At 37.3% G+C, this 25,076-nt stretch overlaps 1 long non-coding RNA gene across 5 annotated transcripts; it reads left to right on the top strand.

Moving 5' to 3' along the window:
- The first annotated feature begins 5,721 nt into the window (after window positions 1–5,721).
- LOC113029124 (uncharacterized) lies at window positions 5,722–24,933 on the top strand. 5 transcript variants are annotated; one of them, XR_003273351.1, is made up of 7 exons: window positions 5,722–6,013; window positions 6,660–6,731; window positions 8,535–8,593; window positions 9,268–9,528; window positions 21,459–21,531; window positions 21,631–21,806; window positions 23,516–24,933. It is a non-coding gene; the product is annotated as an uncharacterized LOC113029124 (long non-coding RNA). The 5 variants fall into 5 exon arrangements; XR_003273349.1 differs by lacking the exon at window positions 23,516–24,933 and having other exon boundaries at window positions 9,268–9,336; window positions 21,631–23,209; XR_003273348.1 differs by lacking the exon at window positions 23,516–24,933 and having other exon boundaries at window positions 21,631–23,209.
- Window positions 24,934–25,076: the final 143 nt, after the last annotated feature.

Below are 25,076 nucleotides of genomic sequence, written 5' to 3'. Positions count from 1 at the left end.
GTTTGATTGGATGAATAAGGAACTGCAGTAAGAAAGCACTTTAAATGCTCAAATAGAGTTCTGCACTACATAAGTACCAGCTCATTTACAAAATTCAGTACTATACAAAACTTTATTGAAAAGTATAAAATGAAGGGTACATTGCACTGCAATACCTTTAATCTATTCTCCTTTTTGTAGTTAAGCATCATCCACAGAGGAAAAAGAGATGCACATTTTAAGTTCCTATGCGCTCTCTGTTCTTTAAATGTTTTCTGCTTCTTTCCCCCACAGCTTTAAACATTCATGGTACTCATTCAATTTTTAATAATCATTTAAGAATGAACATGCTTTAGCTGGATTAATCCTGCCCTCAAACCTCTCCTTGTAATGTTTTTCCAAGGTATGAAAAATTAGGATTTCCACCTGTGTTGGGGAACTACTTGCACTAATGGAAGGATAATGTTATAGAAACATAATGGTTTTTGTCATGCATTATTTCGGCAAGGCTGATGAGGTTTTTATAACACTTACACCAGTGGTAATCCTGTTATAAATAAAGCCTTTTTTAAATTCTAGTTTTGCAGTTTTATTTTTCTAATTCCAAAAAATACATTTTAAAACCAAAACTTTTATCTTCCTTTTTGCTATAAAAAACACACCTGTACTCTTGCACAATATCAAGGCTTTAGTGGAGACTGTTCCCTAAAAGGGACAGTGGTGCTAGGTACTTCCTTATCCTTTTGCCAAGTCTCAATCAACTCTCTGATAACTTTGCTCCCTAAAGGAAGAGTAGACAGCTTCTGCACTAAGAAAAAACAATGACTAACAACAAAAATCAGGAGTCTTTTTTCTGATTGAATCCGAAACTTGGAAAAGGAAACTAATTCAGTCCCCTGCTCAGCTGAATATGCTATTTTGCACACATGAAATCATGAAGAACAGAAGAAATACGTGTTATCTTTAGAAAGGAAACAACCTCAGGCATTCAAAAGGTTGCATTTATTGTCTTGGCATGAGATTTTTTTTCAATACAGAGAAGAGATCACAAACTGGCTTAGAACACTTGAAACTCATGAATAATACAAAATATTCTGGTTGTTAATTGGATTCCATATGTTTCAGTGCCACATAAATACATTAACACTAGAACAGAGAACAAAGAGAAACTTCTTTCCATTGGTCAGCTTTATGCTAGTGGGTGAAGTTTGCCCTTAGGGTGTCTGCTAGAAAGCCTCAAGGCAGAAGACTTTATGAAGTCTATGGTAAGCTAGTATAAAAAGTGAAACGTGTTGGAATAGGGAGGAGGTAAGGGTGGATGAATGGGCAGAGCACAAGACTTTCTCCTGGGAGACACCTGGAGTTTGTGTCCCATGTGAAACCAAGAGTCAACTTTGGCCTTTGTTAGGCTTTGTTTTCAGTTGTATTTTAGTTTAAACACAGGCGTAACAACTCTGTAACGGGCCTGGGGCAGATATTTTTTGGGCCCTTACTGCCACCAGAGCAAAAACACCATCTCACATTCTCTCTATATTTCTCAATAATCAATACTATCAACAACATCATTCTAGCTTTTGAACAGCACTGTGGACAGAAGCTGCACTCAGAAGTCGGAGAATGGACACATTTAGTGCTCATTTAGTGCTACAAACTCGACTAGTTAAAGTGACATGAAGACAACTGTATTACTATAAACATGGAACAAAGGAGAGAAGCCCATTGACCACATTCAACAATCATTTCCAGTCGACCAGCTTCTAGATGTATTTTCACATGTAGGTGGTAATAATGTTTCAGTCATTTAGAAAAAGAACTTTATCTTAGCAACACATTGATAACACTGCTCAAATACAAAGTCTATCATCCTGCTCTCTTCTCTCCTTCCTCTTCTGAGCACCACATTTTTACTTTGGCTTGCTAAATATAATTTATAATGCTGCTATGCTGACAAAGTCCTCTATAGTACAGCCTACAGAAAACTTGATGTCAACAAGTTCGTGCACATCATCCATGGGCACCAAGGTCAAGAAGACAAGTAAAGTATTTCCCAGCATATTTGTCACCAAGACTTTTCAGAAATTCAATTCATAAGGAAAATGTATATTACATAAATCAAGTTAGCTAGAACCATGGCTTAAACATACGGTGAAACATTTATAATAGAACAAAGCAAAAGATCATGATATGAGCTGTGGAAGTTTGTGGGGTTCTCTTCCACGGTCTTCACGCTGTACAGGCTCCAGTGATTCTTTTAAAAAGCAGCTGAAGACATTTCTATACAGACAAGCTTTTAATTCATTTGTTGTTTTATTTTTTCATTTTATTGTCTTATATTTATTTCTGGTTTTATTGTAAAACACTTTGTGATTTCTATCTGTGAAAAGTGCTATTTATATACATTTTACTTACTTTTACTTACTTATGAGTTAAAACAAATCCTTTTACAGTCGGTAGCAAAAGTACCTTCATCAAATTAACTGTCTATATGTAGGAAAACTTAAAGGCAAGCAGCTTTACATTGTTTCATGGTTCAGCCAATAGAATTCATATTTGTCATATTCTATTTGAAAAACATAAAAAACTCAACAACTTATGGCAACGGATATTTAAGATTCTGCACAGTATCTATCCCAATGATCAAACAAAGAATGAGAACAAAAGCTCAGAGTTCCTCGAACTGTTTCCCTTCTATTGAAGCATTTAGATGACACTTAAGTGATCTATTTACTGATCACTTAAGTTAGAGATTAGCGTATCAGTATCATAAGTGTGTAAGACATGGTAGGAATAATTAAATCTGAGTGTATCTTTTCTCTGGAGTTGCACTGAGTTGTACTGACTTTCACCGAAGAGAAGTGGCTCATTCTTCAAACATGCGACAGCCTCTAGTTTGCATGTTTATGGAGAAGCAGGATTCACACCCTAAATACACCTAAAAGCTATGCAAGGACCTGAAGTAGGGCTGAATGCTCCTCCACAACCAACGGACCACCTGCCCCAAACAGTATTTAGTGTTAAAATTGTTATAGATATCATAATTTCTAAAAATGTGTTTAAAATTGACTAAATTTAGAAATAGAAGTACCTTCTTACAATATTAAGAGACTATAATTGAGAAGGTAGTTCATATGGATAAAAATATTATTTAAAAAAGTACTATTAAAGCAATGACATGGCCTAAATTCTTTGCGCATTCTTCACATCCATATTGGCAATTATATATATATATATATATATATATATATATATATATATATTTGGCATAATATGTAATAACAGCAACTTAACAATTTCTATTTAGCTAACAATTAGCTAAATTAATAAAATGGCCACATATTGATATTCATCTTCCAGCATGTCCTGACTGTGAATATTTTTAACATTAGCTAAGTCAATATATTGAAGGCATCGCTTATATCCCCCCCTTTTTTAACATTTAGTGTTGGGGTTTGGACATTTCTGTTGTTTGGCTGTTGATATGAATGAGAAAGGATGGGGAGGGGTAGTTTGAATGCTCTTCTTCCACATGGTCCTAGTGCATGCAGTGTCTCCCTGGTTGTTAAGTATTACATTTGTTTATAGACTGTAAGTAGTAGAGGGGTCCAATTCTGCATTTCCTCTTTGTACGTATACCCCACCGTCTACCACTTTTTAATAACAACCGTAAATTCGACTGTACAAAAGTCAGTCAGGGTCCATAGATGGTCATTGTTTCTGGAATTTCTTCAGTGGGGGTCTCTGATCTGCTTTGCAGTCAAATTTTATGTTTTGATATCTGGAGGTGGCATCTGAATGTGCAGAGCTTCTCTCACTCACATGAGTTGTAGCTTTACTTTCCCCTGCAGGCAGGTATCATGACTCATCAGATCTGTTATTTGCTGCAAAGCTGTCAAAGTTAAAAAACAAAAAAACAAGTGCTTGGTTTTCAGTTTTAATGTAACAGAGTACAGCTGTCATGTAAATGCTTGTCCTTTTCAAATGGTCACTTTGGCTGAAATTCAAAATCTGGCCTTATCTTTATTCATTTCACTCCTTTGATTTTTCTTCCCTGTAAGGTCACAGCCTGCTTATCTCAACGCTATTTTTTCCCCCTCTTTTGTGCTTAAGTCTGGGAGTCAAAGTTTCGTCTGAGTCTGGCCGTTAGACTACAGCAGAATTCTAACCCCCAAATTCCTCTTGGGCTGACAAACGTCAACAAAGACCCCGAGAGACACCAAAGAGAGGTGAGCAGTGAACTGAAGCCTCATTGTATTGGCTCATTATGGGGTCCCGCAGTGAGGAAGAAGCTATTTTGTAGCACCACAAGGTCAATATCTGAAAGCCAGGGTGATGGAGGGGATATGCTGTGAGATTTTTAATTTGAGAAAGTGTAACGGGACTTTGTTAGTGAAATATAGTCGGTGAATTCTAATAGACTGCAGCTACTGATAGACAAAATGCGGACTTTGCCTTTATTTTTTCTTTTAAACTAATATGAAAAGCTGTTTATCCAAAGCATTGCGAATTTGCAGACACACCCAATACTGTGCTGAAATTTAACAAGCCCATATTTATAATAGTTTCCAAGTTGGAACCAAAATTGTATCTGGCAAGACCCATTGCAGGTGCTTTTATAGCCCATAACATGCTTTCTGACATTATAAAGGTCTGGTGTTTCAGCCTCCCAACCTCTGCAGGTGCAGTCCATATCAATACATATATTCCACACCTCATTACATGTTCACTCACAACATCTGTTTTCAAAGCTGTATAAGATATTTCTATGCTCCATGGATCTACTTTCCCAGGAATTTTGATTTTACTTCCAAATAGATTTGAAAAGGGGACCTGTCACACTCTATTATGCTGACCTCAATGATTCTGTGCTCTGTCCAAATCCAGCGGTTTTCCATAACAATGCAAATTACAGGGTGCAAAGCCGAAGGAGACAAGACTTGTTATTCTCCACCCAAAGGACAGAGGTTCTTTACAACAAACTCGCCTGTATGCCTTGTGTAGACTTTGACAGAATATAAATGCCAACTTGGAAGTTGTTTTGTGCCAGACAATGAGTTTTAGATGTCAGTTCATAAGGATCAGCAGCTGTCTGGAGAAAGTGATGCTAAGGCTGTGGGATGGGGTGGGGTGGGCTGTAATGGTCTGTAGGAATATTTTTGTGAATGAATGAAACTTTGAAAGAAAGAAAAAAAAAATCAGCCGAGACCTTCTGATGCTGATTTGGAGATTCAAATTGGTTCAGTTTTCTCAATAAGGGGAAAGTCCTTGGCAACATGGAAACTATTAGGGTTAATGTATTCAACAACTTTCTTTTTCATCATTGTGCATAAAATCAATAACTCTAGCATTATGCAGACCGTATCTATCAAAGCTGTCTGGCCTTTATATGTATTTAAACATCTATCTATCCATCTTGAGGAACATGCTACATTTTTAAAAAAGGGTATGAATGAATATAACTGTCTTAACCCTAAAATGTTAACTGTTTTAGACTATATGCTTTTTCTTGAATACACAACACCATGCATCTGTGCCTTTTTCCCAGCGTGGATAGGCTGCAGTCAGTGACCCACATCTCAGCGCAATGAACTGCTTAACTCAGACTGTTGTTTTATTCAGTGCACTGTCAACAGACGGCTGAGGAGGAGGAGGGGCGGGGCTTACGCTTATGGCCCATTATTATTGGACACTAGATTCGACTCGTCTTGCCCATTGGCCGCTCGCGCTGTCGCTCTCGATCTGTTATCGCCGCTTCCCGCGCCATTCGGCGTGCACGCGCATGCAGGACCAGGCACGTAACCGTTTGGAGACTGTCTGGAGTCTGTCTGAAATAGATAAAATTGAAAATGGACTTTTAGATATCTGTGTTCATTTACAAGGAAGCCGCCTGTTGGAAAATGGGATCTTTGCTCTCCTCCTCGAGCGCCTTCGCCCACCAGTCGCCACGCTCTGGCAAAAATGTAGATTTTTTTTCTAGATAAACGTTGTGAAAGTTTTTTCTTCTGCAGTCTATCAGGAGACAGCTCTTTATGCACAGGTAGGTACGGCAAGCGTCAGAGTGAGAGTTGCCCAGTGTACTGCAGCATTACACAGCTGGTTTTTATTTTATTTTATTTTTTATTTATTTTTTAAATTCATTTTTAACCTGTTTATTTGTGAATGTTAGCTATGTGTTTTTGACTAAAAAATAAATAAAAAAAAAAAACAGAAAACAGTTAAATTGCAGACCTTAAAATCTAAGGCAGCTTGTTTTACGTAGCAGACTGTAAAAAATAATAAAATAACGCATATTGTGATATTTTTATTTACTTGTATAAATTCGACTAGCAGTAGCTTCTTTTGTTGTGGAGGCTTCACCTCATTCACTACTTCAGGAAGACGCGCAGGTGATGCACCTTTGCTGACGTGAGGTTGTTGATTAACCCCATGCGCGCTTTAGCTACCTGTTAGTCAGCAGACACCTGAAGGCAAATGCTGCCTTCGGTGGACTCTTCTATTCTCAGTTTAACCCTTTCAGCTACACTGACAAAAAAAAGACCACATTTTTGGTTACAATGCATTTCTTTTGCAAGTAGACGCACATTTACGGAATCTAAATTCGTATATGTGACTACAGGGTAGTGGAAAATGAACACTGTATGAATTCTTTTTCTTCTTTTCCTATCTTTGCTTGTGCTCTGCAGGGAATCACCCTTCAGCCCTGGAGTTCAAGAGGAGTGCACCATCCAGAAGGCAGCCTACAAGAGCACAGAAAGGTTGGTTGCTGTGCGCATTAGGCTAAGATAGAGATTTTTGAACTGACTTATAGTGTGGGTTGATGTTATGCAGGATGTTGTTAGCTGTGTAAATTAACTGAAAATTTTCCTCAAAACATGATATTTAATATTTGAATTCTAAAAGTTTTCAGAATTTGACCTGAACTTCTCCCTTTTGTAGCTTCAAAGTATAATAAAACACTTACTGTGGATAAAAAAAAATACATCTAGAAATCTATACTATATTCAAAATGCACACATATTTTAATAAATGTAATAAATATGGCTACAGTATTGCACCAAACTGAAATCCCTACGTGTGCTTTTAAACATCTTTTGTAGCCCAGCCTGGATGAATTTGGTTTGACCACCGAAAGATGTCTTTGTCAAACAGTTTCTTATCCTAAAACACAAGACTTTACAGAAAACAGAAATATTGGTAAGGCTTTAACAACACGATCAAAGTAATCTGTGTGCCACTGTGGCTGTGTGCCTGATGTGCTGCTGCCACAGACTAGTCTAGACACTTTTCCTCCTTCACTGCAGTTGTCTGCAGACAGTGCGGTCATATGACTTGGGGAGAATTCCTCCCTCCTTTCAGTGTCTGCTCTTTTAGGGCAAGATGGCTGCTAAAGTATTGTTGCAACCCATGACGTATATATGAATCAACGTAAAGGAGGAAAACGGTGGCAAAAATGGTCACACGTCTTGTTATAAATGACAACAAGGTAGAAGGGGTAGTGAATATCAGCTCTTTTCACAGATTTTTTTTCAAACCTACATTTATTGTAATCGTCAGCTCAGTTATTTCTTCGGTCGATTATTGATTGTTACTAGTTAGCATCCTTGGATCAGTGCAACCCAGTAAATGGAAAGTTGCAATGTTTTTGTGCAGTTCTTGACTATCTGAGAGCTTACCTCCCCACTTCTTTCTCTTCTGCTGCATGCCGGTCTTTTATAGGGGCGCTTGGTAGCCATTTTGTCTGATTCATCACTGCATAAGGCTTGCAGGGTATTCCAAAATTTGTCGTGCAACTACTCAGCATTTCTGAGCATTTGGCCCAGCACCTTCAGAAGGCTGTGGTCTCAACAGGAATACGCAGTACAAAATGCAGTCGTGTTCCAGTGTTGTTGAAAATGAAATTTGAGAGTGTGAATGTTTATATTTTTGTGTTCATAAAAAATCCAGCGAGTCTTAGACAAATAGTTTACTAAAAAGTAACCTAACATAGGAGAAAGCATTACTTGGAATAACGATGTAGTCTGTAAGATTATACTTTAGTTTTTATGATTTGTAATTTTTTATTTTAAAGCTTTTGTCGCTTTAGACTTGAATGAGTCTTGTATTAACAGCCAGTGTGTTCATACCACAGGTAGTGCTGTAAAGTGGGATGCACGATAACAGAAGAAAAAAAAAGTGTACAATGTCTTTGGGAGATGCATTGCTTCACCTGAAGTGGATATTGATTTATAACAGTGGTATTACGCTATTGAAAAATTATAGCTGCGGTAGTAATGCTTTACAGAATCCTCTTTAAAGAGAGGGAGGCAGGCAGTATTAACTTTGACTTGTAAAAGTGCTTCAAGCTTTCCTCTGACATTACGAGTTATTTCCACTGCTTAAGTCTGTGATGTTTATCTGTTTGCCATATCAGTGACCAGCCTGGACAGATCTCTTCATTAACACCTACTTAGTGCATACTCTTCTGATGTCTGACGGCTTCTTTAGTCTCATCCTTTTCAGGTGTTTTTGTGAGCTTGTTGATCATGTAGCCACATATAAAACATGCAGTATTTTTGCAGGCCTGTCCCTAACCTGAACCAGTGTCTGACAAAAAATGATTGGAAATGCAATTAGAAAGGTAAGAAATGCGCGCAAAGCAGTCTTATATTTCTTTTTGATACCTTTTAAAATAAATAAATAAATAAATAAATATGTGATTTACCTACAGTAGCACAATAGCACAGAATAGCGAGCCATTTTGGGGGTGTATGCCACACAGAATAATACGTTACTGATTCATTTTCAGATTTTTTTTGTTCTTTTTTTTTTGTAATGCAGTTTTAGTGAAATGTCTTACTTATTATTTGTAACTGTGACCACAATATTAATTAAATGAGTATTTATTTAATCACTACTACCTCCAATCAAACTGTAAATTAAAGCGATGCATCGCTTAAAGCTAACTTCAAATAAAATCATTCCTAAATTATGTATCTGTAATTGTGTCAGCTACCATAAAGTGAATAACGATTGCAGCTTAAGTGTTTCCGCACAATTACGATTTGTTTTTAAACTGTTTCAGCCACACTTACCGTCTAGCCAATATGGCATTTATGTGTGGGGACTTTTTAGCCGCAGACTTAGTTGGAATAGTTTGAAGAAAGCTGTGATAAACAAGAAAAAAACAAAGTGTTTAATTTAATCCTTGGCATTTCAGTTTTCTGCTATGTTCTGTGTGGTGCAAAAGAATGTGAGCGTTGACTAAGACACACAGTTGTCCTGTAATGCTTTTTTTTCCTTTCATTTTCACAGGAGAGCCCTGGTTTCTTGAAGTCTGTCATGCCTTCATATGTTTGACCCTGAAGTATACCCGCCCAAATGGTAAGATCTGTGTTGACCTGTTCATTAGAGCACATTTGGGCACGTTTAAAGTTGAGAAAAGCAATTCAAGGAATGCTTTAAGGTGCTGCAGTGAGTGAATGCGATTGCCTGAGGGAAATATCAGTCCGCTGCACACCAGCATTTCCAGAGCTTGAGCTCCTGCCTGCAATGCCAGTTCTGCATGATATGATGGTGAGACTTGGCTAATCAAATCCACTGCTGTCATTCACTATTTTTTCATTTTATTTTTTTACCAACACACATTTTTGATCTCTTCATAATATAATCATAGATATGGATCTTATAAGTTATACTTGAGGCGTTGACTGGAAAATGCTGATGCAAGAGGCGCTCTGAATCTTCATACTGTTTTTCTATTGGATGATTGTCTCCACCCACAAGTGCAGTCACGAGGTCTAGCATCATGATGATGTCTGGGAAAAACAGGCTTTTCGTGGGTTATTTCTGTGCACATACAAACTAAAATCTGAGCCTGTTTCAAAGCATTGCTCTGTACAGCAGCAGCACCTGCCATTGTCTCCTGTAAATGGTGGGATGTTTAGCTCACCAGGCTTTTGCTACGTAATGACGCAGTTTCCTTTGACAATGGTGTGTCATTTTTTTTTCTTTTCAAATCAAGGTTTTCTCTGTATTTAAGATGTCTCCTGGCAGTCTGCCAAAACATGGATCCATTTCCCTTTTCTGCTCTAACAGCTGCACAGCTGTGACCCTCAGCCGGTCTTAGCCATCGATATCGCAAAGCCATCAACGTCCATCTTAGGTTTAGGCACTGGCAAAAGAGAAGAACTGTAATGTAGCACGTAGAAAAGGAAATCTGAGCTCTCAGCATAAATCCTAACAGAAAACGGCACAACTTGTATGAACTAAAACTTTCCAGTCAAAGAGATTTATGGGTATATGTGAAACGTACTTTTAGCGTAGTGGTAGTAGTATTTTAGTTTGTCTTTTAAAGTTTTAATTTTTGTTCAGTGCAGTGTGTTTTTTCTTATTGCCGTAATGCTTTCTTTTTTCATTTTCAAATGTTTAAATTGACTTTCAAATGTTTTTGATGCCACGTTTAAGATGATTTACTGAAAATGCTCATCACCTCAGATTTAAATCAAAAGTATTAATTAAGCGCCAGCGTAATATATTCTAATAACGTACTATTAAAAGTTTAACATGGAATACATGCTTTAAAACGTGCAATACACATATTTTGTTATTTGTTATTTATTGAAGTCTATCAGACTTAAATGACGATCACTAAGTCACGCCATGTAAATGATCATTCGAGAGAAGATTCTGAAGCAATAAATGTTTGTTTGATTTTTGATTTTAAATTTTATTTGCTCTGTAAATTGTCGAAAAGTTATAGGCATTCGGCGATAATAAAAACGCGCATTAACATAATACATTTACACGATTAATAAAATGTTTTTTTTCCAGCGTGTTGTGCATCTTAAACCTTTTATATTTTTTGTAATAAAATTTTAGCGGCATTAACGGTTTGATAGCAAATTTATTTCTGATTTGTACGATTATTACGCATTGTTCGTATTTATTGAAGTTATTTTTAATCGTTTATTTAAACACAGTTCGTTTTTATTTTATTGAGCAGAGTGTATAAATCTCTAAAATGTAATGAGTGTAATAAAATATTGTTTGTATATTATAGAATAGTATAGAAAAGTTATGCTTATTGACGCTAAATTATATTAGAGCGATATAGTGTTGTATTTTTGTGTGTGTTAGATTTCAGTCAGGCTCTTATAAGTGATGCATCTTTTTAATGAAGTTGTATTAGCTAATGACTGCACTGGAAAGTAAAGTCCACCCATTGCAACGTTTATTTTAAATGTACTGTATAAAACGATGTAGAACTGCTAGTTTGTCTTACGAAACTATTTAGTTAACCTTTACCCACCCACTAAATACTTGTTTTCCTCCACTTATGTAAAGCCACACTGTATTCTGATGCCATGTAACACAGCAGTGGCTGTCAGTAACATTAAGCTGGGTCTGTGCTTTGTTGCCATTAAAATAGAGAGAGGAAAAGGGACTTTGGATTTATGCATGTGTTTAGGTGTTATGAGGCCAGGAGGCAGGTCAGAATTACCAAACCTATAGATTAATGTCAGACCTGTTAGATTTTGTTAAAAAAATAATTAAATGAATTTTAAAAATGAGCCATGCTAAACCATATTAAGTTCAGCTTATGCATGTAGGTGGTTTAGATAGTTTCCACTTGAAATTATGATTACTAAAACGAAATTATTTCAGCTGAAATCCTGATTGCGTTGAACACTTATTAATATTTATTATTAGTTCATTTGACTGCAGATGCTTTTGTTAATAAGCCTAAATTGTTTTCACCGTTTTGATCCAATGTTACTTTTCAAAATGTTTCTTTAAGTGGTTCCATTAAACCTTAATAACAGAATAATAAAAAGCTGTTTATCTGGTGAATTTTTCTGTCGCTTTGAGCCAAAATAACATTTTTGAAGTATTGAATTGATCTTAGGTCAACAGTAGGATCTTGGCTTGGAGATAACAGACCTTTTTTTTTTTTTTTTAAGTTTTCTTTTATTCTAAATCACTAAAGAATCACAGTCGGCACACACTCACTGAGGTTGGGAATGTAATCTGCAGCCACAACATCATATCACATGAATATTAGTTCTTCATTAGCAGAAGGCTGCCTGCCTGAAATTCCACATTGACTTCAATGTAAATGTCACGGTTATTTCTGAGAGTTGTGAAGGTAAGTAAATAACCTCTTTTCGTTGACTGGAGTGTGTTTGCTTGCATTTTTTACAACTAGCTGTGATCCAGCCAGTCTTAAGATGTGCACACGCAGCATGTCTGTTCCCACTCAGCTGCGTTGCATTGACAGCTTCAGCAGTACTTCCTGGTTTCATTTGATTGCAAAACCACCTCTGACTTTTAAATGGAGTGTGCTCATTTACAACACCCTCATAAACGATACAAACAAGGTCATAGGGTGATCACTGTTTGACTGCACTGCAAGGCTGTGTGCTTGCTTATAGTGAGCAACAGCCTCAATAAGTACTTACCTTCTGGGAGGAAACTTTTGGGTTGAGGTGAACTTCTGCTTGTGTAACTCTTTCTCTGAGATGTCAACACATAAGATTTTACAGTGGACTACGGCTTTGAAAATGACCTTAGTTATACAGTTTGTTTGTGTCAAAAGACATGTATGCTTTTACAGTAGTGTTTAACATGTTGCACAATGCTTTTTGGAGATTTTATTGTTCGTAACAGTATTCGGCTTTCTAATGAAGGTTTGAACGTGCAGTAAATAGTATACCAGTGCAATAGTCACTATATAAAGCTTGACTCGTATCATTATTAAAGGACAGAATTTTGTAATTAGGAAGACAAAACACATTCTTATTGTGACGAGTTATTAGATATTGTTTTGTGCATATTTTAATCAAGACATCTTCTAAAATTGATAGCTGCTTGGTTGATCAGCTACTATCACCATGAGTGAGTATAAACATCTGGTAAGATGATAATATGGCAGTTCGAGAGTCCTCCTTGCCTCCGTGTAATATAGTACACATCGCCATCGTCTACAAATTTTGGTTATTTTAACAAAAGACATACTTGGGGTAAAGTGTAACTTGTTGCATTAACTTTATATTCACAAAAATGAAGATGTAAGAATAAATCTGCAAAATACTTTTATAGGGAAAAGTCAGAAACGTCATTTGTGGAGTAGCCAGTAGTTTGGTGCAAATAGTATGTAGAGCAGATCGGTGTGTATGTTACTGCTTTATATTTTTGTCATTTGTTTCATATCTTACAAAAACTGCTTCGTTAACATACAAAAGCATTAAAATTTCACCACTGCGGTGGCTTTGGTAAAAGTTTCCCTCAAAGCTGGATTTCTGAGACTTGAGGGTGCACTTGCATTTTTCCCTAATTGGGTCTTATTTGAACACACCTGGAATACCTGCTTTCATTCTGCCATTTGACCTTTTGTGAATTAAGACGGCAAGACAGAGTTAGAGCTCATCAACCCTGCGGTACATCATACTGAGGGAAGGCTGCACCATGACTAATTAGTAAATCTCACTTCTCTCTAAGGTGAAAAACTGATTTCCTTTGCAGAGTGTGGGGGTTGATGAGTAAATACCCACCTGCACTAAGTTGCAGTAACCTAATAAGTCTCCCTGGACTTTGAAAGTGAATATTTCATATTTCACTTATCTCCAACAGCTTTTCTGCATGTCTCATATCTGACTCCCAAACCTTAAAAGATGGGTAAGACTGCACCCACAGACTGCAGGATCTCTCTGTCACACAATGGCGTGGAAAGGTCAGGCCTAATGAAGTCGGGGGTTTGACCCCTAGTATTCAGTGACTTTGCATGGGCTCCCATCCCACTGCTGCAACCATGCCGGTTAATCCCTTTTTGATCCTAATTGATAGGCATTAACATGATCCTTATCCAGGAGCTGTGTTTTGTCTTCCACAGCCCTTCTCTCTGGGTGTCAGTGACACAAAGTGTGAAAGCGTTAAACCAAATGTGAAATTGATATTTTTCATGTTTGTGTGCTTAAACTCAGGCTGGGTTTTATGAACACTCACGCAGAAGTCCTCAGTGTTCAATGTTTTGCCCTTTGAGACTCTTAACAGGACTTAGCATATAACCTCTGGAATCCGACTGTGATGTGAATGGTACCAGCCCATTTCCAGTTTGTTTTCCTTTGAGTCCTTTTATCTTCATTGCTAGGTGATTGCTTCCTTTAACTATTTACTAATTACCCTCTTTAAAATGTTTGCACAGTCTTTAAGTCAGGGTACATGTCACTTTTATGAAAGCACAGATGCTGCAAGACTTCAGAAATGCAGGCGGCATCAGTTCTTCAGGGTTTCTTTTGACTTTGATTTTATTAGTCTAGTATTATATAAGATTCGTTTTTTTAAATTCCAGCTGTCAATTTCCAACTCTAAAAATACTTAACTTTAAATATTAGAACTCTCGCTACACACTAATCATTTACATTACTTATTGTAGTTTGACTTTATTCACAATAGCAATCAGAAGTCATCGCACACATTTGTAAATTAGAAAAACGCCTTTACTAAACACTTGATGTACATTTGAGTAATTGCTCATTACATTACATATTTTCCAAAGGTGTGTCCTTTTAATTTCCTTGCATCTACAAACTAGCGGCACATAAATCTGTTGTGTTACACGATGTTTTACAAGCGACATTAAAGGGGTATTTTATTTGTATTTGTTTGTAAAACTACCGAGTAAAGCAAATAGCAAAGTTTTCTTTGGGCTCAGCAGTATTCCAGTTTTCTGCAAAAGTTTTGCTTATGTTAATGTTTAATGTGTATGAGAATTTTCTTCCAAATGCATTGAAACCTTGTGCTGTCATAAAAACACTGATTTAAAAAGTTAGGTTCTGACTGCTGTGCGCTTTGAATTAGTCACCTTTATATTAGATTTACACGTAGATGTTTTACATTTAATGTATTGGTGAACATTTTCCCACAGCTCCAACGTCACAATTGTTCCCCTAAAAACTGCATTATGCTTTTAATCTATGGTCTCTAATGTGAAAAACTTATTGTAGGAACCTTTTTCTCCCATTGTGCATTGCATGAACTTTACTTAAATGCACTTAAAAAAAAATTGTAGAGACATTTCATCCTTTAAAAACAAAAAAACCCCACCAGAAAACAAAAATCTGTTTTTAAATGTTCTATTTCTTTCCTAATATTAAGATTTAGTTCCTTCTTTAAGCTTAGTAAACCTCATCTGTCTGCAAAACCAAAAGAAGGCTTCAGGTTTTTTGGACAACCATATGTTAAATATTTATTTATTTTGAACACTACACTCAAATCTGCACAATTAAGAAGCATGTCTCGCCATTTCGCTACTGTGCTCAGCAGTGTGCATCAACCCACTTTAGCTGTAAAATGCCAGGTGTCATGTTGGTTCTTGTTGGTTTCACACAGCGACTCAAGTCCCTCCCTGGAATGCATTTCTCATGTCTCCATAGGATTGAGTGCTATTTCAGCTTGTTTGTTGCAGTCAATAATGAGTACTCTGTAAGGCCTGATGACATAATTTTAGGGATTGCTAAAGGAAAAAACTCATTATGGAGCTAAGACGGTACAGACTGGGACGGCGCACATGTACTCCACATGACTGGCACCACCTGCCCTCTATATGTTACACTCGCTTCTCTTATCCCACTGAGCTAGTGTCTGCCAGTTATGTGCAACCCCCAGCAGACACCCATGCAGTGACTCAGTGGTGGGTTGGGCTTTACTGTGTTGCTGTTATTTAGATTTGCTTTAGCCACAGGTAAACAAGTTTGTAGATGATTTGGTGGATTGAAAGGTCAGTCAACGACAGCAACAGGAAGTGTACTCTCCTTAGTGAGATAGAAAGATTAGAGAGTCAGTGCACTGTAGAGAGTTTTTCTCATGTTTGTTGTCTAAAGAAGCTTTGTTTTCTTGCATTTTGTCTGACACGTTTTTTTCTGAGATGGTAGCAATTTTCAGCAAGTGTGTGACTATTTGCTGTGCAGTATGAAGAGTTTGCTTAGTTCTGGTTGTAGCTGTTTTCTTTCTACTTATTTTTTTCTCCTAGTTGGAAAAATAATGGGGAGGTAGTTCATGTACAGTAAAATGAACAGTGCAGTAACCAGCTCTAACATTTATGACAGTGTTGCACTGGCTCAGGACATGCAAATAATAATTATCTGTAATTGTCATGCTGTGTGGATGGTAATTGGCTAACAGCTATATCGTGCATGCGATTGGTGCACATTTAATGCAAATTTTAACGTTTCCTTGATTGAGAGGTATTTACGGTATAGCAGTAATTGCCATCCTGGAGCATGCAAACCTTAAAAAAACCTGACAGATTCCACATTTTGACTGTAGCTGTCCTGTAATTTGATATTCTTGTCTATAACTGCCTTTATTAATAATTGCAAAGCCAAAAAGTACTTCTTGAGAAAACAAAAAGCAAAGAAAATCAACCACGAATTTGTGCATGTGCATTTGTGTTTGCCTGTGTTATAGAGGTTTGACTTTCAGCTTGAAGAAAGCGACATCATTACACTTTTACAGCATTGGCAATTGAGTGACTGAGCCATATTTATACATGTCAAATTCTGGTCTAAATGCACATCAATGCAGTCTGTCTTTAGCATTTTAGAGCAGTTATACCTGTATGTATCAGAGTGACATGTCTGAAGTTTAAAACTTTGGAGTGTTTATTAAAAATAAAACAAACTCTTATTTTGATATCTTATTTTACTCTGGAGCTTTACACATCACAGTGCCTCACCACCTTCGTTTATTCTCTTCATATTGTTTCGATATGAACAGCTTTTTCTAGAAATGACACAGATGAAAATATCATCTTGCAGGATGTTGCTGCATCACAGCAGGGATAAGAGGAGCTTGTTGTCATGTGTGGAGTTGGTCTTTTAAGACATTGAAGTCGACGGTAATTTCCACTCCTCTCTGGATTTAGCTGTCAGAATTCCTACCAGCAGACTTCCATTTGCATTCAGTTCATTTTTATGAATTAGCTGGTGTATTTATAGCCTCTGACCATTTTCGACAGCTTAGATGTGGATCACTTAGTGTGCAGCCATATTTTTTAATTATTTGGTTGTGTTCACGCACATTTTACTTATTTGTATGATGTTTAAAACATAAAACTAGAGTGGGATTTAGGTTGAGTTCCTAAAAGAAAACAAGAAGAGTGAAGCATATGAAGAAAAGATGGAAAAGGTTGGAAAACAATCTTTGTATAAAACTTGCACTATGTAAGACCAGCCATATATTTGCAGAATGGCTCTAAAATTAAAAGAAAACTGAAAAAGAAACTTTATTTAAAACTTTTCTTCAGGTTCATTGGATATTAAATCATCATTTTCTCCCGGCACTAGCATTATTTCATATTTCCTACATCCCTTTTATTCATATTTAAACTTTTGGTGATTAAACCTTAAATAAAAGCATTAAATTAAAACACAATGCTAAGCTCTTGATCTGTGAAGATGGAGTTTAAAGAGGCAGCAATGCTAAATAATCAAAGTGCGGATTGATGGACAGTATTTGATTGGAGAGCCTTTTAGCAGCTTTGGGCCTAAACAAGTTATCTAATGTAATGACTAATGTTTGAAGTTGGGTTTCATGCTGTGCTTTTTCCACATTGCAGTTGCATTTTTATTTTAAAAAATAAATCAGTTTTCTTAACATAGCTGTTAGTCCCAAGTGGGGAGACTGCTCAATCTAACTTTACTTCTCAATGCTGCACATTGTCCTTTCTCCTGACAGAAGCATTCAAGATCAAGGGCACCATCACCTTTGCCACTAATGAGGTTGTTTATTCCCCCAAATTTCCTTGTGGACTTAAACTGAGAGGAAAAACGGGCCATGCATAGCAGAGCACATAATTAGCATTAGCAAAACAGAGCTCCAAAAGTCCCATTTTATAGAATAGGTGACAGCAGGATCCCATGTTTCTTACCTAAATTGCCTGTATGTTTACACTTTGGACAAAAGTGTATTTAATTGTAATAGGTCATAATCTTTGAAAAAAAAAATAGTTTCAGAACTTCCCGTTGCTTTATTTTAGAGTCAACATTTTTAGGACTTTAATTAGAGAAATTAATTTCAGATTTTCCCAAATTTACAAAGATTTCTCAGTAATAAACAATATTTTTTCAATGGTGACTATCCATATAAGATATTACTGTGCTCTTTACTTGGACTCTGTAATAAATGACACTATAACAATGTGCTAACTGCTAGTCAGTAGCATTTTTTCTTCTCTTTCAAGGCAACTTGAGCTGCAAATAGGCCAAATCATCTTTGACATCAGCTGCATCAATGTTTTTTTGCTTTGTTTGAATCGTGGGCATTCAAAAGTCACGACATGCAAAATAGAAACTCATCTGATGAAGACGACTAAGTACTAAAAACGAACTACTAGGGATACGACAGACAGAGTACACAGTGTCTGTGGTTGCAAATCAATTAGCAATCAACCTAATGTGTTGAAAATCCTTTTGAATTCCCAATACATTGGCTTTTTTCGTGCAGTGGTGCCTGACGTACTCTGCCCTGGATTATTTATCTTAATTTCTATTGACTAGATTGTATTACCAGTTCAGAACTGTCATATATTTTAATGTTTTTAATCTAATTTCCATTACGAATGAGTTTAACCTGATCAAGGGCCTTTGGCGTTGTATATCTTCCAATAATAGTGATGATGATATATGTGTGGCACTTTTCTCTAGCTGGTGCACAGGCAGAATACCATTTCCAGGCCTCTACTCAGAGCCCATGTACACTGCTTTATTTGCTGATGTAGATTGGGTTCCAATCTCTGCGTAAATGTGAGGCTTTACTGTATGTTTGCTTATCTGTCCAGCCATCCCATCTATTCAAACAGCTTTCCTTTTATTTAAAGCTGTGTGCTGGCTGGGCTTTTTATCCCTAGGACTTTTTCTGTTATTTTGGGACCAGATGGCGAGGGGCACGGAAGCGCCTCTTTTGTCTGGGTGCTTCTTTTGAAAAGAGGTTGTCGTTCCCTAATGTAATCAGCAGCACCGGAAGGGTCCATTTTGGGCCGTGAAAGAAGACAATTGGGTCTGGACACCTCTAGCTTACAGAAATGTAGAGTTCATCTCTCGACCCTGCCCCCTTTGACCAAGGCCCTGGCATGAAGGATGCTGATCTTTGATCAGTGGAGGGTGGAGGTGCTGATCCGACCTCATGAGGGCCAAAGGGCACCCCCCTCCACCCCGTTGCCCTGTTTACCCTGTACTTGGCTACTGCTGACACCTCCTTCCGGAAGAAGCCAGGGGGTAGTGGGTTGGGTTGGGCATGGTGCGGGGGTGTACCATGACCTGTCTAGACACAGTTGTTGTTTGTTGCCCTGGTGTTGCCAAGGGGGACACGGTGAACTTTGACCTCAACTGTAGTTGGTTAGGAGCTACTTTGGTCATCCAAGGAAGACATTTTTTTTTCTTTTTAATTTCAGGGTTGGAGGTGGGGAAATGAGGCGGGGTATGGATGTGACCTACATAATGCGCAATCTGCTTTCAGAAACCACAGGCATGAATTTGTTGGCAAAACTGGTTTTATTTTTTTATTCATTTAATTATTTGCTAGTTATATTATATGATAATTTCAGTTGGGTCACAAAATGGAAGACTTGTATTGTGATTTTGCTGTTTACTGGATGCACTTTTGGATGTTTTCTTCATCATACACAGTAAGTAATCTTAAAATTTCATTTACAAATGTGATATTCAGTCAATAAATTGGAGGTAAAACCAATAGAAATATTAATTAAACTCTTACTTACAAAAACTGACTACTAACATAAGCTGTTTTTGTGTGAAGCATCAGTCTTTAGGCCCTTTATTTATTTTAATTTATTGGAAAGCACTTTGGTTTTAAATGTGTTATATAAATTCAATTTAGTTACTTGCTTAGTTTTAACAAATGCTGAGTAGCACTTGTCTGTCCGAGCGGCTTTAATGCCTTCTTGTTGAGCGAGAGACAGATTTTCTGTGTGGTTACACATTGTTATGCTCGTATGTTGCTCGACCTTTTTCACATTTTTAATTTTATATTTCAGTTGCTCAAATTAATATCCGGCACAGTGTTTCTCTTTATCTCTGCTTACTCAGAGCTTATACATAGATAATTCCTTGGAAAAGATTTAAACGTAATCTGGAAACCAAAGAAGACAAACACTGAAAAGTAGTAATGAAGAGTTTGAATTTTAAAAACGCAAATCAGATCTTGTCTAGAATTTTTATGCCAATATGCACAAATGTCTAGATTTTTTTTTCTTTGTTCCTTTTTAAAAACAAACAAACCCCAAAACAAACTATTTTAATAGGCTTAGAAGAAAATAATTAGCACCATTATTCCTTAATGGGAATGTTTCGCCACAGACACAGTGAAATGTTTCTTTTATTATTTACCACATGTCGCTCTTTATCCTATGCCTACAGTCGCTGATTTTGGCCTGAACCAGAACATAGCCTAATGTGTGAACTGGCTTTGATGTTGAGGCCGTTTCTCAGGAGTGGGTGTAGCGATTCCACCATCATGGCCGCCACTTCCAACCCCGCCCTCTCGCCTGCCACTCAGGAACAGTTAAAATGGCAGCACACAGCAAAATGAGTGAGAGGGAGAAAGAGGGAAACGCCCACTACTGTGAGCTAAGGCACAGTCGACTGAGCTGTAGCTCGCCTCGTATGCCAGCTCAAAGCGAGATCATTATTTTTTGGTGTTTTCAGTCGTCTGAGTACAATGTGAATCCGAAAATGTCTAGACTGGAACACGCTGCTGAAATCACTGAATAGTTAGCAAATTTTGTCACAGATTCATCCGCCATCTGTATTTTACTGTAACGCTCTGTTTTGAGCAACAGTTTGTGAGAAATTTTACTCAAAACAATCATATATTCTTCTTTATGAGCTGATTTCAAAACTTGTAATAGGGCTAATATGATTAGCGAACCCTTCGTATGCAGTATTTTATTAGGCGTTACACTTACTACACTGTAATTGAACATGAACATGCTCTTTGGCGTGCTGCCATTCTTCATGTTTTTGGCTACAGGTTTATACAACTGCTTATGGGCTCTGTGTGATTAACACAGGATTTTCTGCTGTGTACTATCTAAAGATGTTAAAAAAACAAAACAAAAAACCCTAAAATATTCATATTTTACTCATAATATGTATTTGTTTGTACTGCACGCATTGGCCACTGCATCATTTGTATTCTGAAGTGATACAGTACAGTATTTCAGCGAGCATATTCATTTTTAATGTTGACAGAACAAAGTAGTGCGATCAGTGATTTTTGAAACCCTTTGCTCTTAAACAGCTCTGTGAATGTGCTTATTATGTCATCTAACTAATACCAATTAAAGGCTGTACGCTACACCAACCCAGTGCTGTTTCAATGAGCTTGAGACCCTTTTAAAATGGCTCACAGAGCATAGATGGATATAACCAATCTCAGTAAACTGGCTGAAATTAAGCATTATACCCAATCATTTTAAACCTTTGCAGGACTGGCAGCTTCTTCTTAACAGCTCTATTGCAAGGCACTCTACATCCAAACTGCAGTGTGGAAAATTTAAAGGTAAATGTCCAAATTTTTATTTTTAGCTCTTCCTACTTTCGCTGAATGACAGTTTATTATGATCCTCTTGGTGTGAATGTGTTTATTTCCTTTCCACAGTGCAGGGAGCTAGCTGGTGTACTAGGAGGAAGATGTCATGCTAAGGATGGGTTTTGGTGATGATGTTGCTACTGTTGATGCAGCATCGAGCTCTCACTTTGTGCCTCTGTCAGCTATGATCCGTAACCACAAAGTGAGTGACAGGCCAGTCCCTGGGGAAAGCAAGGGGGCCTGAGGTGAGTCAGATGTATCCTTGACCCTGTCTGGCTGTGTGTCAGCGAGCAACACAAACTCTGTATAAAAAAAAAAGAAAAAGAAAAAAAAAAAGGCCAAAACTGGCATGACTGTACATTGTACATCTTTATTTAGTATGTAGAAGAAGAATGTAGGAGAAACAGAACCAACCTGAGTTTTTCTGTTAAGTGGATCCGTTTTTTTGTTGTTGCTAGACTCATTTTGAAATTATAATGAAGCGCACATTACAAATTGATACCTTTGATACCTTTGTGTGCATTTCTCTTCCACCAGAGTGCTGATGTTTTAATCTTGGCTTTGTGATGTTGTCACAGACCTGTTTTAGACAAACTCAGCACAAATTTTGTATACACTGTTTACTCCAGTGCATTACATATGGCTTAAATAACACATTCATGCAAGGAAACATAAATCTGTTCATTACTGAGGGTAAATTTTACTCAGGTTTGAAGTTGCAAAGTGGCATATTCACTCAAATTAGCATTTTGATTTTTTTCACTTAAAATAACTGAAGCTGATGATTGAGAAAATCTTTATTAATATAGCTGTTGTACAGGATATGTGGTCAAATGGTAGAAAAATGTTCCACTGTTAATCAGCTGCAGCACTAGGTGTTGCAATACTTAAAGATGGTGTAACGTTTGTACACGATGGACTCAAAATGAGGGGCCTGGAAAATGTTATCCACATCTCAGGATTTCTTATTAGAGCAAATACCTGATCAGTTTGAGAAGGTGTCCAATTGAGAAGAAATTTTTGAATTTATTGAATTGCGATAAAATATCTGTTTTATTTCTGGCCTTTTTTTGTTATATTCATGTACTGACAAATTTAAAAATATATAGATTTTAGACTTTTAATCAGATAAAACTGTTAATCTGATGATAATGTTTAAGCATTTTGTGTTTGGGGATTTTGTGTATCTAATGTCTGAACAATAAATGATCAATGCAAAATTTAAAGAATATAATGATGATTAGTGAAAATAATTTTTGTAGTTGCTGCTTTTAGGTGTAAATGTACATTCAGAAATTGATATCTGCAGATGTTCCAAAAGAAAACATTGTGTTTTGTGCCATGCAAGATATTTGCTTCCACTTGCCAAAAAAGATGACCCATAAGACATATTAGGAAATTATTTTAAAAGTTGGTGTTTTTTTTTTTTAGTTCTAAAGTGCTTATTGTAATATTTTGTAGCAGCAATCAAAGACAAGAGTTCATCCAAAGCCGTAGTCAGTGTTACACCAGACGCATTCTGCAAAAGACATGATTCAACTTAAGGTGCAACTGCAAGAAATGATGTATTTATGTTAAATTAAATGTAAGATAACTATGACCGTAATATTAAATAACTTTTTATTAATAAACATTTCCTATTCTGTAATTGCTTCTCTTATTTTGTTCCTATATTTCTTTTACCATCTTTTTGTTAAAAATATATGACACATCCATAAATCCACCAGTATAGAGAACAAGCTGTGCAACTCATGCTGTGTTAAAAACAACTTTGTGAAATTTGAACGCAGCATAAAATTTGGTCTCGCTGAGCAGAAAACATTACTTTAGGAAACAAATATGGTAGCTACATGGGAAAAGGTGCATTGATGTTTTTTCTTTTTCCTGAATTTCTTCAAGTGAACAAAAAGAATCTTTGCTTAAAAGTCTTGCATCTTCTTTCTTTTTTTTCAAGGGTCACTCAAACACGGTGTGTGAAATGAGAGTTGCCTGGGTGTGACTTCTCCAGAAAGCATCCGCTTGCTATTGTCTGCCTAGTCAACTTCTGCAGGCCCCAGCACCCTGACTTCCATACATGAGAGATCAAGGGTTACCAAGGTGCTTTTGAGAAAGAAGGGCTCAGTGTGAGAGGGGACAAACCAGTCCACAAAATACTCATTTCCTTTGCATGTTAGGTGCCCTAGTGGGGATTCAGCCGGGGTCACTGACACAGTTTTTCTTTTTTCCATCGTTGTTCTTAATGAAAACTGTTGCTTGCCTTTTCACTGCCTTTTCACTGCTATCTGCTGCCCTGTACAGTATGTGGCTCGATAATACGGTGAGTTTGTCCAAAAGAAAGTTTGTTCAGACTCTGACTGTTTATCCGGTGCCAGACAGAGGCACCTCATGTAGAAAAGGTAAAAGTAGTTCTGTCCACCTCTCATTCTTGCCAAAAAAGTTCAGCCACTGAGCCACAGCATTAACTTGTATTCTAACAAGATTAAAATATATTCGTCCTGGGGATTAGCATAGTTAGGTGTCCTTTTGCCTCTTTTTTTTCCTGCACTGGTGCGGTGACAGTGGGCTTTGATCTGTGTTGCGAGGCAAGAGTCCTGGCTTGGACCTAGCCATTCGAGTGCCAAGTGTGAAATTGGCCTGATGTCATCCCCATTCTTCACCTTTTACATCTTTCACCACTTTAATTATGTTTCCGCCACAAAGCCCAGGCAGCTCTGAGCAGATTCCACTCTGGCCGTAGGAAGCATTTAGAAACTGTGGGTAAATGACACAGTAGGGGAGGGGGAGGATGGTGGGAGAGGTCATAGCAGGATGGGGCCCTTTTGTGTGTAAAGGTAGACATTGATACTTTCCTGATGTATCCTGCACCCACTTCCATTTTTTACAACATGAGAACTCTCTAAAATTGTCTGCAGTACTGAATAAAATTGCTTTTATCCCAGGCATTTTTAAGAGTTTCTGCAGAGATTTTTATCTCTGTGTTACCTCCCCAGCTTTACACGGTCATATATGGTATTTTGGCAGCAATGCAAGACTTTTCTGAACCATGAGGAGCCTCAAAAAAGGACCGCTGGTGGTCATTTGACCACCTGAATCTCTACTTCCCAATACGAGACAAATTATTCTCAGATAAAACCTTTTGTTCCAGGAAAGAAGTGCCCATGCAGCCTAACAGCTTTAGCTTTTGTTCATGCGCTGGTGTCCCTATCTGAACTTCAGGGGAGCTTCTCTGCCTGTGAATATTTTGATGAAGCTTCCTATTGATGCGCTGAATGAAGGATCAAAACAACAGGGCTGCGTGCGCATGTGAGGAGGAACACAATTGAATGGAGTATTTGGATGTGTGTGTGTGTGTGTGTGCCATGCAAGAATAAAATAAACCAAGTGATACTGAGATGTGTGTGTGTGTGTGTGTGTGTGTGTGTGAGAGACAGAGTATGAGTTGGCGAGTGAAAAAGCTGTGTGTGGAGAATGGGTTACTGAGGGGAGGGAGGGGGAAACCAGCCACCTGCAGCCAT

Source organism: Astatotilapia calliptera, chromosome 9 (assembly GCF_900246225.1).
Source record: "Astatotilapia calliptera chromosome 9, fAstCal1.2, whole genome shotgun sequence".
NCBI classification, from domain to species: Eukaryota; Metazoa; Chordata; class Actinopteri; order Cichliformes; family Cichlidae; genus Astatotilapia; species Astatotilapia calliptera.
Note: the sequence above shows the minus strand (reverse complement) of the source record. Positions and strands in the feature narration are given on the sequence as shown.